Genomic DNA, 15,818 nt, shown 5'->3' on the forward strand with positions numbered 1-15,818 from the left:
ATAATTTTCCAATCAAACTTGTCAAATTTGAACAGTTCAAATTATGTCACAATTTAGCTGTCTTAAGCCGCTTTGCAGAAGGATAACAATTTTCTCTGCTTTCCATGCTCCATTTTACCTTTTATTATTTCAACTCAGCAATGAAGAAACAGGGGCCTAGATGACTTGGATGAAGACTGATGTGGCAAAATGAATTTGGAAAAGCCCCAATCAAGCAAGACACATCAGCTCCACCCCCCATGCTTGGCTGATGAGTCCACCTGGAAGTCTCTACATTAGAGAAACAATATCCAGCAGTTTGGCTGAACTCTATTTTTAAAGTTTATTAATAAACATAAAAATATAATAGAAACTCCAAAATTGAGGGCTATTTGTTTTTAATAAAATCTTTAATTTGAGACTTCTCTCTTAGATAATAGGGTCTCACTTTGAAAAGAAAGGCATTTGATCATTACTAATGTCAACAAAAAAGAGCTTGAAACAATATAGAACAATTAATAGCCTTCGGCTTAGATATTATTTTCTAACTTAGTTCAACAGTTTGATAATTTTACAATGAGAAAACACATTTTGAGAATCTCTGAGTGAATAAAGATGGATACACTGAAATAAAAATTGAATAGAGTAACAAAGCTAATCAAAAAAAGGTTAAGAGAAACTGCAAAGCATCTACTTTTAAAACAGTAAACATTACTTTTTTAAGGTAATAAGTCATTATTAGAAATCCAGATTTCTCAACAGGCTTAGAAAGGATGAGGCAGAAATTCTACTTACATTCGGAAGTTTGATTATAAAGAGTTCCATGATAGGAGTATTTTTTTCATCTACAAGGTTTGTCTATAAAGTAATAAAACTGATCTTATTTTGCAAACATACACATATTTTTTTCCCTACCTAGACAAGTACTGTTCTTCACAGTAGCTACCTTGGGAGCTTATACATTTATTCCAAGGTCCAAAGTTCTGGAATTCCTCTTTGACAATTTTAAGAGTTAGTTTATGCATCATTAGGAAAGCCCATCTTGTTATTTTACATCCAACTATGCCTCCAAGCAACACTCCAGATTTTATTTACTATACTTGTTCCTGGGATGATTTGACTACTCAACAAAATTCAATTCACCTCTGCCACAATTCAGGTTATTTAAAATAATGTCATTTTACCTTTACTTCTTAGCATTTCAGAGGCATTCCACAACATTTTTAAGCCATAGCAGCATTACTGGAACAAATGTGTAGCCTTCCTAGGTGACTGCTTTGAAGGAGACAGGGGCCTCCTAGACATGTAATTATTAGTATATTTATTTGAAAGTCTGCCCCACTGCTTTAGAGTTTTTTTTTAGAGTTATTAAAAGTAATGGCAAAAACCGCTATTACTTTTATACCAACCTAATACATCCCACGGGGCAACAAATATAAATCATAAATACTGAAATTTTGAAGTTGTTCCTGATCACATAGGTCAGGTCTTTGTATAAGTCTAAATAAAAATCCAGTGTAAATTATGTGGGTTTTCTTGAATTAAAGAATATAATCTAAACAACAAAAACCCAAAGGGATTCTTCATCAATTTTTGGTATTATTTAAGTATTTTAGAACTAGAAACAGAGAATGTTCAAAACTGAAGGATCATTTACAAGTTATTACTAACTGACATAACACAAAAAGATATAGATATAAGGGAATACTTAACACTTAAGTTCTTGAAATGAGTTGGCAGTGATGATTCTAAACACAACTTTATACTGATAAAAAGTGAGTATTCTATTTGCTGTTGAAAAGTCTCTGAAAGTTGTTTGTAGCTAAGTTATTGTTGCTATTGCTGATCAATAATATCACACAGAGTGTCTAAAACCAAACTCTGGATATATTTGAAAATCCTCTTCAAAAGAAACATTGCATTTAGTTGCTACTTAACTCTGAAAACATGACAACTTCCTTAATACAAAGATTTTCCCCTTAGACGTTTCTACTTAATATGAATAAGACATTTGATAATTCAAGAGGCTGAAAACAGAAACCAAAACAGCTGAAATTTCAGTGATGGTTATTATCATTAACAAAAATCCATTTACATACTAAATTCCGAGGCTTGTCATTATGCACTATGTTGGACAATGTACAAAGAATCTCAGAGACACTGTCAATGCCTCTAGGTGTTTCTGGGATCAACGACAAAGTTTTACATGTATGACAAACAGAGAAAGTAGATTACGATTTTTTTAAATCCTCTGAAGAAGAGATCAGATTTTACTATCCTATAGAGCTGAAGGTGAAGGCTTTTATATGCATTTTACATGTGAGGGGAAAATAGATGTAAAATTATAGAGGAAAAAACACTTTAACCCTGTAGATAGACTGCATGAGATCAGCAAAATCAGTTCACTTATTCATTAAAAGTCGATAAATACTTATTGAGGGTTTACTATGTGCCAGGCACTATGCCAGCCAATTCTAGTCAGATCAATTTGGAAATACTCCTGTCTTCAGGAGGTAAGTAGCAGAAATTCCCTATATTCTGAAGGGTAGGTAGGTTAGCAGAAAAACGAGCAGCTTAGGAAACCTTAGGGAAGGTTTTAGAAGTATAGGGTTCAAGTCTTAGAAATGGAAACAAATTTCATGGGTTTATGGCATGCAGCAGGTCAAGCAGCAGGAAGGAAGGGTATGAACAGTGGCAGGGAAGTTTGAGAGCAGGCAGAAGGAAAACAGTACCATAGATAGCGGCCAGATGACAAGATGAGGCCAGTACAAATCAAAAACAGAAGAGAGGCCAGGCATGGTGGCTCACACCTGTAATCCCAGCACTTTGGGAGGCTGAGGCAGGTGGATCACCTAAGGTTGAGAGTTAGAGATCAGCCTGACCAACATGGTGAAACCCTATCTCCACTAAAAATACAAAAATTAGCTGGGCATGGTGGTGGAGGCAGGAGAATCGCCTGAACCTGGGAGGCAAAGGTTGCAGTGAGCTGCGATCATGCCACTGCACTCCAGCCTGGCAACAGGAGCGAAAGTCTGTCTCAAAAACAAGCAAGCAAGCAAGCAAGCAAACAAAGAAACAAAAAACAGAAGAGGAGAAAGTAGTAAAAGATTTAGATTTAAAAAAAAAAAAGGAGCTCACAAGAAAGTATAGTGATTATTACGAAGTTACAGCATCACAAATTGCGAAAACTTACTGTTTCGTAATTTTTTCCTCTTGCACAAAGGATTAGAGGGGACTACTCTTCACTGACGTGACATCTTACCACTTACAAGGTGTGTTTGCAGTTCAGTAAACGGTAGGTTTTCTCTCAAACAGACTGCGAGTGTCACACTGTCAATATCGCTTCCCTGAAGAGGCTTTTCCTGGCAGCCTTATCTTGAGTATCGCTGTCCCTGTCACTCTCAGTCACCGCATCATGCTCACTTCCCGCAAAGCACCCACCACAACCTGCAAAACTTATTTTGTTTCCTCACCTAATATATGTCTTCCCAACCAAAATGTCACTGCCATAGGTAAGAAAGTTCCTTTGTTCTCTTCATAAATGTATCCCAGAACCTGGTATAGTGCCTGATACACATTAAAGGCTGAATAAATACTTACCAGATGAATAAATTTACTTCCTCATTTCAGCCTCACCAAAACAACTTAGGGATCTGGCAAGTTAAGTGCTTAGATTTCATGTTACAGCTATTGAAAACAATGAGTTGATTTGTCTAACGTCAAGTAGTAAATATGGTGCTGTTAGATTTGAGACCAGATATTCTCCTTGGTTTAGAATCAGAGAGAGAGAGAAAAAAAGAGAGAAATGGGATGGGATGTGGGGTGAGAGAGAGAGGGGAGGGAGGGGAAGGGGAAAGAGAGAGAGAGACACCCACACATGGAGGAAGAAATATAAATTAAGGGATTTTAAAAGTGCTCTGGAGTTAGAAAGCATATGGCCTTCAATGTATGAATTCACATTCCATCAGTCAGAGAGATAAATAGGAAACGTTCGAAGAGAAACTAGAACAGACGGTACAGAAAGCATGTCTATTGTTGAGAGAGGAAACACTTCCTATCCTATAGACTATTTCCTCCAGGTCCTGACTAGGGTCAAAATAATGAACACTTCACTGGACCACAGCGGGCTGGGAAATGCATGCTCGAGGTAGACAGTGAGAGTCTGTTAGCACATATATTCATGTAAGACCAGCAATGTCCATGAAGTGTAAGTGGGCAACAGTTTAGCACAGTCAGGGCAACAATGGGCAGGATCCCTGAGAGACCCTGGGTTGTAGCCAGGCAGCTGGGTTGTTTATTACAGGATTTTGAGGCCTAGTACTTGTCCCTGAGCATGGTCACCATGAGAGGAACCTGGCTCAGCATGGGAGAATGCAGCCCACAGGTGCATTGAAGAGACTGTTGCACATTCAGTTCAGCAACAGCTGACTTTTCATAGTGAGGCAGGCAAGCCTTGTTCTGTAATGTTTGGGCACTGAAACAATGCAGAGGAAGTCAGGGTGCCTAGAGAGCAAACAGGTGGGGATCCATGCGGGGGGCAAGAAACATACTGGAACAGAAGTAGGGCAGAAGGAAAGAGCTCAGGGGATTGGGATGAAGACCTCACCCTTAGGGACACCTTCCCTGCTGGAAGAGCTTACCCCACCCTGAGAAAGAATTAGTGAGTAATCATAATCACATTTATGTTATACGTATCATTAATTCTTTGTAAGCACAGCCATCGCTTGCTAATTGTTTAAGCAAATCTGTAACAAGTTCCCCAATAGTGTTAATTTGGATCTTTCCAAAGAAGCAAGTTAAAGTACTTCACATAGTGCCTGGCACATAGGAAGCACTTAACAAATGACCACCATTATCAATATTGTTATTATTTATAAGTATCATCATTATCTCCCAAGAACTGCAGACCAGACATGCAGAATCAGTCTGACTCTACTATCCCAGTACTCTGAAAGGATACCAAAAGCTGTATAGAAAAATTGCATCTTACAGAAAATCTCCCTGTTAGTATATCCAGATTACAGATTTATGGGTAAGCACATTTTCATCCTTCCTCCCTCTCTGTCTCTTTCTCTATTTATAAGTCCGAGTCTAATGTCACTATGTTAACTATCACCCACAAAACAAAATAAAACTGATAGCAGCAAAGTACAAAAGTGTATTGTCAAGAAGAGGGGCTGGTAAAGTTTTTCAGTAAGGGACCAGATGGTAAATATTTTAGGCTTTATAGTCCATTAAGACTCTGTCACAGCTACTCAACTCTACCATTGTAGTGCAAAAATAGCCATAGATAACAGGTACATGAATGTGTGTGATGTAGCTCTAAAAAAACTTTACAAAAACAGGGCTGGGCACAGTGGCTTATGCTCGTAATCCCAGCACTTTGGGAGGCACAGGTGTGCGGATTGCTTAAGCCCAGGAGTTTGAGACCTCTGGGCAACATGGCAAAACCCCATCTCTACAAAAAATACAAAAAAGTTAGCTGGGCATGGTGGCATGTACCTCTAGTCCCAGCTAGTTGGGAGGCTAAGGTAGGAGGATCACCCTCCAAGGTGGTCGAGGCTGCAGTGAGCTGTGATCGTGCCACTGCACTCCAGCCTGGGTGACAGAGTGAGACTCAGTCTCCAAAAACAAACAAACAAACAAACAAACAAACCCAAAAGCACCCTACCCCAAGACCAACCACTTCATTTACAAAAACAGATGATGAGCTGGATTTGGCCTGTGGACCACTGTTTGCTGACACCTGACTAGAGGAAGAGCTTGTAAGACCCTAGAAGACCTGCTCCAGCTCATTAACAGTGAAGGGAACAGAAGATTTTTATCTTTGAGAAAGATATATAAGGACGTGGGTCACAGGAAGGATACGGAACCAGAGGCTTCAAGAGAGCACAGCTCACGCATATGGGCATCACTGATGAAGGTCACAAGGGAAAAAACAAGTGTCAGCTTTTAAAGACAGAAATGAGTTAGAAAAATAATCTTCCTCTACTTTCGCTGGGCACTTGCATATATAGGCAAAGAGAGACAGACCAAAGCTGGTGTTCAATTGTATGCATTCGTGGAAGAAGAAGGAAGTCTAGAGTGACAGAAAAGATTGCATGAAAGTTTGCAAGACAAAATATTGGGGAAAAGTTACATGTATTATTCATTCAGGTGGGGCAAGCTTCCCTAATGGGACATTTGCTCCAATTTGGATGGCAGGTGAAGATGTAAAGAGAGAGTCTAATATAGAAGTTCTCCATAGGTAAAAGCAAATAGGGAGTGTTCCAGATGATGATGACTTTCAGGGTGGGTCATCAATGGAGAAAGGACAGTAAGATGTGTGGCAAGGAGAGGTGGAAGCAAGAAAAAAATAATGTACTGGAAGAAGAACCTATAAATCCATAAGTCATCACTGAGCAATATTCATTCAGAGCAAGATAGCTTTCATTCCGTAACAGATACTTATTGCTGCTGCAACAAATTACCACACTTAGTGGCTAAAAACAAGACAAACTTACTATCTTGTCACTCTGGAGGTCAGAACTTCTAAATGGATTTGGAGTCACTAAAATCAAGGTGTTGGCAGAGTTGTGGTTCTTTCTGAAGTGTCTAGAAAACATTTTTTTTCCCTCTTTTTCAGCTTCTAGAGGTTGTCACCATTCCTTGGTTTCTGGCCTCCTTCCATTCAAAGCCAGCGATGTTAGGTTGAGTCTCACACACTGCATCACTCTGACACAGATTCTTCCACCTCTCTCTTCAGGTTAGTATGTAGTATTCTACATATGGTTTCTGGCCTCCTTCCATTCAAAGCCAGCGATTAGTATTCTAGTTAGTATTCAGTTAGTATTCCACATACTAACAATGTAGTTACTCTTGTAACTACATTGGGCACACCTGGATAATCCAGGATAATCTCCCCATTTAAATTCAACCAATTAGCAACCTTAGTTCCATTTGTAACTTAATATATTCACAGGTTCCAGGGATTAAGATGTGGACATCTTAATGCCCATCCTACTGCTTATTACACATACATAAGTTATTTTTTAAAATTATCACATTTGCTTGAGTGAAACCATATGACATTTTTTTTTCTAGTATCGGAGGAAACACATCCAACCAGATTAAGCTATTTGGAACATAGTAATTTTTTGCTGAATTTTGTTTATGTTCTTCACTAAGGGTAGGGTACAATGGTATGTAGGAATCAATTCATCTTTTATGATACATTTGTCACTAGTACATTTGTACTTTATTTTTCATTTACAGACTTTTAATTTTATATACAAGTTCCTACGGTCTGAAAGTGTTTACAGCATGCATTTCAAGGTCTAGACTGTTGAAACCATACATGCATCTAAAAAGTCTATGAGGTTCACAGAGCGGAACGTTGTTAAGGAAGTTGACAAGGAAGTCATTCAGAGAAAGAAGTGGAAACCAAAATTGAGGAAACCAAAATATACTGAGGGATAATGGGGCCAGAGCAGTCCTAAGCTCCATATCCAAGCGAATATGTTAAAGTACACACTAAAAAAGAGGATATATCCTGGTTCTCCGGACAGTTTCATGAGTACCAACCCATGCTACCAGCTGCACTACAAGCAGCCCCAAAGACCTTGGAAAGCCCTCTGTGTCAGCACTTCTCAATGGCTCCATGAAGATCCATGCTGTGCAGAGGAGAGCAGTAAGAGGCCAAGGTGCTGGCATGTGATCAGATGGAGGAAGTGACCACAGGCAGTGGACACGGCCCAGCACAGAAAGCAAACACCACATTGCCAGAAGCATTCCTGCTGACCTGGGAACATGATCATCAGAAACAGATAGTCCACATATGTGAAAATGTTAACCAGAAAAGACTACTCACTTGAGGGTTATCAGGTACCTTGGAGACCAGTTCTGCCAGCAATGGTAACTTTAGATAAACAAATGTAGGGGATAAAATATGTATGTATGTGTATACGTATACATTTTGCCAGTTTCTGTGAATTAATCATTTGCTCTAGGAAAGAAGATTGTTAAGCTGTCACAGGCCCAAAGAACAAATGATTATACAGTTTTCTGAAATAGTTTCTATTTTGTGGCTGGAATAAGATATCTCTTTGGGAAATTACCTTTTAACTTGCTTAAATTCTATATATTATCCTTTTTCTCCATTTCACAAGTACTTATAAAACCTTTCATTCATTTCTACTAGTTAAGATTTAATTCAAGTCTAGCTATGACTGTCTAGTTAGAACTAATTATGTTTATGCTTCTTCTCTCATTTTCTTTTCTAATTGACTTGTTTCCCCATTCTATTTTGTTGTTTGTATTTTTCAAAGCATTGAATTATTTTGCTTTTGATTACCACTTTGGCTACATACCAAAGAATGCTGTTGGATTCTTTGTAATTCCATGAATCATTTGACTCAACATTCAAAATCATGAATCATTTGACTCAAAAATTGTTTGCAGGGTATTCTTCCAGTTGCAGTACAATATTATCAATGCCTTCATGTGTCTTTTTGTCATCTGTTTTATCAATTTCAACTTTAAGTTTACCTTTGTATGGTCCAAAAAATGATGATCTAATTATATATATTATTACTTGGATTGTCAATGCAGAATTGATTTTTAAAAATCTAATCCAGAGTAGAAGGCAATCAAATACTTATCAGATATGTATATATTTATGCAAAGAGAAGGAGATGGAACTAACAAAGATCGAGAACCTACTATGTTCCTGTCTGCCTGCCTATCTACTCTACTCACCTACGTAAATTAATCTTCACAAAAGCCCTATGAAGAAATGTCACCATTCCATACTTAGCTTGAACTTTGTAACATTCTGAATTTTACAAATAATATATAGCTTTGCAATCTTTTTATTAACCTTAGTTAATAAAAGTGATCAGGCCCAGGTGGGCAGATCATCTGAGGTCGGGAGTTTGACACCAGCCTGACCAACATGGAGAAACTCCGTCTCTACTAAAAATACAAATACAAAATTAGCCAGGCATGGTTGCGCATGCCTATAATTCCAGCTACTCGGGAGGCTGAGGCAGGAGAATTGCTTGAACCCGGGAGGCAGAGGTTGCGTTGTGGTGAGCTGAGATTGCCATTGCACTCCAGCCTGGGCAACAAGAAAGAAACTCCATCTCAAAGAAAAAAAAAAAAAAAAGAGATAATAAAAGTGATTCAAAAAAGGTCGGTAATGGCAGCTATTCTGGATGTTTTTGATGGTGAAAAGAAACATCTTGAAATTTCAATATAAGGAGTCCAGAGCATTATTATTTTCTTTAAATGTTTCCCAAACAAGAACCAAATAAATCAAAGCATTTTGCATTTAGCATTGATACATGGTTTTACAACCAAGGAAAAGGTTGCTGACATTAATTTCAGGTTTCATAATATTTGCAAGAATTACTAACATTCCATTTGGTAAAACTTTGTGTTCCTTGGTTACTTTTCTATGTATGTGTATGTGTACTTTTCTATGTATCTTTAAATAGTTTTTATTGAAACCTGCTAAGAAGGCCAAGATCTCTGGCAGTTTGCTCCACACGTGGGCAAATCCTACCGGTAGCTGCTGTTGGTCTTGCTCTTGTGGGCTAGACAGCTATCCTGGCAATGTGTGCTACTGGTCACTCTGTACACAGGGCAGCATGATTCTAACTGTTCAGGCTTTTCTGCCTGCCCTGGGCACACAGCAACAGGTGTACCTAAATGTTTTTAAATGCCTAAGACACACAAGTGAGTGTGCAGGCGGTGAAGTGTTCAGATTACAATATCAGCCTCAGTTGCCTTGGAAGAGAAAAGTGGTTTCAAAAACAGGAGCATTTAACACCACCATTAAGGCCAAAGTGAGAGGGGCCTTTGGCCCAAGACCCACACTATGGAGAACTCTGTTTTGTCTTTTCCATTGCCATTCCCTTTCTTACAGTGTAAGGAGTCCACAGAGCCAACTGGATGTGACTTCTTGGAGCCTGTGCTTTCCTCCCTCCTCCCAGATCACCTCTTGTTATCTGAGACCCTAGAATTCCCTGCCCCATGGCTCTGAGTTCCCTTCCAGGTCCCAGCAGCTCTCTTCTCCAACTCTACCATTCAGAGGCATGAAGAGATAGCCGAAAAGGGGCAGCTGTTTGCAAAACATAGACAAAACTTGAGGACTGGGCTGAGGTGTCCACAAATCTGAGCACAAAGCTGTTCATAATATAAGATGGGGAGTGATGAAGCAGTCTAGGGGCCAGAGGCTGGGGACAGGGGCTGGCTATGTATATGTCACTATTTTCTGGTATGGAACTCAGGGGAGACAGAATTTCAAATCCAAACTCAGCCTTCCAAGTTGTTATCAAGACCTATTTGTCAAGGTAGGTGGACAGAACAGATTTTATTTATAGTCTGATTCATAACTTTTAAAATATTTAGACATATGGTATCCTGGGCCCTGCAAATTGCAGGGCTGGGCCAGGTAGCACATCCTTTATGCAAGTAAAGCTATTGGGGAAATAGAATGAACCTTGCTCCTAATTTAATACTGGCTCCCCTTGAAAACACCTATATTATTTAATAGGAAAGCATAGCATTAATTTATTCTATCAGAGGACTATATCTTAAATTTGATTATACCACTTCTCTTTTCTGGAAATCATTAACTGGAGAGACAATCAGAGCAGCAATATAGAAACATGTTCCCTTTGTACTAAGAAAACCGTCACAACAAGCATCAACCACGTTTGGAGTGCTTGTATTATCATCACATAAGGCCCATATTCTTGTAGAAAATCTCTAATTTTTATGACATTTTATGGCAGTATATTTCACACAACGATGGTGTAAAGAAAGGCAGAAAACAATTCCTATGAGTTTAGAAATTTACCTATCCCAAACAAGAGCTATTTATTTATCGGGGGGGCCAGCAACCACCATCTTCACCTGTGGTTGACAGCAAAACCACCATAAAGACTATCTCAAAGCCAGAGCCACTTGATGACAGAGTGTGGCAAAGTGTCACAGGATGACAGAGTGTGGCAAAGTGGCCAGTAGGTGGCACCGTCATGCTTATTCTATGCCAGGGAATCTTTTTCTCTGGTTGGGTCTGCCCAAATAGCTGCAGTGCTACCGGAGAAACTCTTTACTAAACAAGTAACTTAGTGGTGGACTTTGCTGAAGAGGACTGTGTGCTGATGAGATTTCTCTCCTGACGTCTACAGTGACCATTTTAGTCCTTGAAATATGTTTAAAAGTCTTCAACTTCTATTTTGGTTTCTTTTCCCACTTCTAAGCTCTTTAGGAAAAGTGCTCTTGTAAGCACCTATGAAAGTCCAACTTTATCGTATTTCTCTGAAAGAGTATTGACAGGCACTTTCTGAGGAGAAGGTACACTTTTTGGTCTAGGAGCTCCCCCCTCCCCCGGGGTAAAGAAATCTAGTGTATCAATCATGAAATCCAAGAAGACGTCCTATCAATTGGCAGTCTGTCCTTCTCTCACTCCTTTGTACTTCCTTCCTTGAGTGAGTAGTTTTTGGGTACCTATTGTGTGATTGTTTAGATCACGTTATAAGCAAAATTTTCTCCATTCCCTGAAGAGGATGAGAGGAGGGGTTATAGCCCAGAGTCAGCAGGGAAGAAAGCCATGCATAGGAAGCTAATGAGCAGGGATCCCAGAGGGAAAGAACCGTAGCCCTGGGCTGCTGAGTCAACAGATTCTTTTCTCAAATGCAAGAAGAGAAATGAACAGAATGACAAACCAGGAAAAAGGAAGAAAAATGGGACAAGGTGCCAATTCTCTGGAACTTTGGGGTCACTTTTATAATTTATTTTCAAGTCAGAAATTGTGCTAAAGTAGATGAGCAGATTTACAACTAAAACCAAACTACGAATTGTTTAAAAAAATGTTTGATTTAGGTCTGATCTCAGGATGGGTATAGAGGAGCTGAAGGGTGTAATTTGTTATTTTCTGGCAGATTTAGTTTTCCAAATGCAATTTGCTTAGACTAATATCCATTTAGTTTTCATATTCCAAACATCTACTAACAAAAAGTGCAAGGGGAAAAGATGGCAAGAGTATTAAGAGGCATCCTGTAAGGCAGAGGAAAAAAACTATGAAACAAAATAATAATAACTTATAAGCTAAGCACCTGGCTTGTGATTATCAGAGAGAAAATGTGTGTCTATGTGTTTATGTGTTTTGGGGAGTTGCACACAGTTCCTATTCTGAAACACATAGTCCCTATTCTGAAACTATGTAATTTATACGGTGAAAAACTGAAATATAGATTAAGCCCATCCCATTTGACTATTTGAAGTGAGGCAGTCCTACTTTCAAAACTTGCTAGTTTTGACTTGGGACAACTTTCAATTTCTGTTTTCCTCACTGGTGAAATAGGGATACTAAGACATCTTTTCCAAGGTTTTGGTCAATATTAAATAAGAATGTAAGACACCTAGCATAGTGATTGGCACAAGGCCTGCCCTCAATTAGAAAAATACTAATATAGTAAATAATAAGCTTTACTATAAATAACAATCAACAATATAACTTTTGACAAACATTCCTTACATTTTCTAAGCTACTACTGTTCCAAGATTCTATTTTTTTTCCTGCAAACTATCTTGACTTGTGATAATGTTCTTTCCTTTTAAAATACTCTGTTATAACAAGTCTATTGTTCAACAGGCACATTTAAAGTGTATTCCGGCCGGGCGCGGTGGCTCAAGCCTGTAATCCCAGCACTTTGGGAGGCCGAGGCGGGCGGATCACGAGGTCAGGAGATCGAGACCATCCTGGCTGACACGGTGAAACCCCGTCTCTACTAAAAAATACAAAAAACTAGCTGGGCGAGGTGGCGGGCGCCTGTAGTCCCAGCTACTGGGGAGGCTGAGGCAGGAGAATGGCGTGAACCCGGGAGGCAGAGCTTGCAGTGAGCCGAGATCCGGCCACTGCACTCCAGCCTGGGCAACAGAGCGAGACTCCGTCTCAAAAAAAAAAAAAAAAAAAAAAAAAATAAAGTGTATTCCCTAGTCACACTAGCACAATGCTCGCTAAACTTTGTTTTTCTTTGGTTTGATTTTACTTTAAGCACCAATACTTGTTTACTGTGACTGTAATTCCACCTCCACCAAATGGAATTCTTTCACTGAGCTTTTATCCCAAAAGCTTACATGTTCAATTATTATTGCACTTCTTCAGTTTTTAGGTTGAAGATTTTTTTTCCTTCCAAAAAAAATTAACCAAGTACATTAATTTTGATGAATCCAAGACATTTTTCTTTTGATGTTAAATTGTTACAGGTTAAATTTTTCTCAAAAAATATTACTGAAATATTATCTTTTCTATATTGATATTCACAATTAAATACTTAAAGACTCTACCGGTTCCTCTTTATTTGAAAATGGCTAAAGAGGTGGCTTAGATATAATATTAAGTATAAATTATGATTAAAAGAATTTAGATATATTTAATAGATTATTAAAAGATTTGTAACAAAATAATTTTATGAAGCAATAAAAATTTTACAGATTTAGTGAATATATTAATGCACTATGTATGTTTTAAAGAAATAAAGCAGAAAGATTCTAAACAGCCATAACATTTGAATAAAAGGACATTTTTCTGCTCAATTTTTCTGGTCAGAGTTGTACAGAAAGTTTTATGATTTTTAAAATTGTTTATTTAACAGGTGTGTAAACAGATGCAACTTGTTTATTTTATTCCTACTCTTAAAATTTCACCACTGCCAGAAAGCTTGTGGATAAATTTATAATATTTAAATGAAAATTTAAAAATTATATAAATTCTAGCAATAAATAAATTGTTTCCTTTTTACCATTTAGGCAAAAATAAAAGAAACTCTAGAATTGCATATGCTTTAAATAATTTACTAGTCAGTATTAATGTAGTAGCATACTGACATTTAGAGGAAAACTTTTTGGGACTGTGAAGCTGCTTCCAGTTTAGGGGAGTCCACTGTATAGCAGTCTTTATTTCAGTAACACCAGCAACAATTGAAATGACAGTGTTACAGTGAATTCAAAAGTAATGGTTTGTATGCTTGTGTATTTTTATATGTAAAACATCTTCTTTCCTGCCTGCCTGCTCAAATAATGTTAAGTAATGTTAATTTTAAAACTCATTTACTGAGTTCACATTATTGAAAAGATACATTCATTGTTCTTAAGTCACTTTAAAAGGAAAGTCTTTTTCTTTGCTTATGAAACTATTTAACTGACACCTTTTCCAAAGCAAGCACCTATAAAGGCAAAACAAATGCCCAGCAAAGTTTGTGACTATTTTGCAGGTTTGCCCTTGAAACTGTTCTTACTCCAATCCTGCTCCAATCTGTAGCAGGTCATAAGCATGGCAGATTAACAGCAAAGACTTTGGTGCCTGACGGCATGGTTTCGGGACCTGATTTCACAATTTAGTAGTTGTGTGACCTCGGGCAAGTTACTTTTTGGTTCTGTGTCTCATTTGTTCTTCTTTTTATTTTTGGAGATGGAGTCCTGATTTGTCGCCCAGGCTGGAGTTCAGTGGTGTGACCTCGGCTCACTGCAACCTCCTCCGCCTCCTGGGTTCAGGCAATTCTCCTGTCTCAGCCTCCTGAGTAGCTGGGACTAATTGTTTTGTATTTTCAGTAGCGACGGGGGTTCACCATGTTGGTCAGGCTGGTCTCGAACTCCTGACCTCAGGTGATCCACCGCCTTGGCCTCCCAAAGTGCTGGGATTACAGGCATGAGCCACCGTGCCTGGCCTCTCATTTCATCATCTGTAAAATAGGTGTAATAATAGTATCCACTTATAGGTCTGTGGTGAGTTATTAACACATATATATGACACTTAGAACAGTACCTGGCACACAATTGCTATGTAGGTGTTAGCTTCATTTGAAATTTAGACTTTCTATCCTAATTCAATTTTTCCTCTTGTCAGTTGCATTTGACAGTGTTTATTTGGTCTCCGTGGTGCTTGAACGTTAGGTTTCCCAGAAAAACTTCACCTTGGCAGTGCCCCCTCCCATCTGTCAGGGCCTGAGCACATTCCCCTGTGCCTGGGGTGTTTTTCACCCCTTACCTTCAGATTCTCTCTTCACAGAGTTAACATCTTTTGTCCTTTAGTTCTCACCTCAAACATCACTTCCTTGGGAAAACCTTCCCTGGTCCTACCAGGCTAGATTTAGGGCCCCATGCTTTAAGCGTTCTTATATCCCTTTAATTTTCTTTCATAGCACTTAACAAAGTTTGCGGCTATAATTATGTGACTATTTAAATATATATCCCCCACTTGAAATCTAAGCTCCTCAAAGGCAGGGTAAAAATCCATTTTGCTCATCATTGTGTCCCAATCATGATAGCTTTGGCATAGAGTATTTGCACAAGAAAAACTTGTTAATAAATGATAAATCAATTTCAGAGATCAGAAGTCTGGAGTTCAACACAAGTCAACATGATTTGCCCAAGATTATACTAGTAGACACGACAGAGTTAGAAGTAGAATTCACTTCTGACTCAAAGTCCTTTATTGTTTCCAGGTATTACATCTTTGATTATACAAATCAAACAAAGAACTGTGCAATTAGTATTGTGGAGCTTCTAGAATGACAAGTAAAAGTACAAATCAGAAAGACTTGAACTATTTAAAGTATTCTGGAGGAAGTGAGTCTCCCTGAGAAACTGATTTTTACAACATGAAGTAGGAGTTAGAATGGGTGTGAGGAGATGGGCAGAGGCTTCTAGGTAGAAAGAATCATTTATGCAGCAGTCCAAGGATGAGAAAAGCTTGGTGAATGAAAACAGAGAAAAGGCCACTGTGATTGCAACAGAAAGAGTAGGAAGTGGGAGGCTGACGTTGATCAGAGGGGCAGGGCCAGATCATG

The 15,818-nt window shown here is 38.5% G+C and overlaps 1 protein-coding gene across 26 annotated transcripts in view; it reads right to left on the minus strand.

Annotated features, from left to right (window-relative positions):
* Positions 1-15,818, minus strand: part of LOC105491823 (regulatory factor X3) — a 320,376-nt gene that overhangs the window by 20,570 nt on the left and 283,988 nt on the right. The gene's annotated exons all lie outside the window — the stretch shown is intronic.

The sequence above is a fragment of the Macaca nemestrina genome, chromosome 14 (genome assembly GCF_043159975.1).
Source record: "Macaca nemestrina isolate mMacNem1 chromosome 14, mMacNem.hap1, whole genome shotgun sequence".
Lineage (NCBI taxonomy): Eukaryota > Metazoa > Chordata > Mammalia > Primates > Cercopithecidae > Macaca > Macaca nemestrina.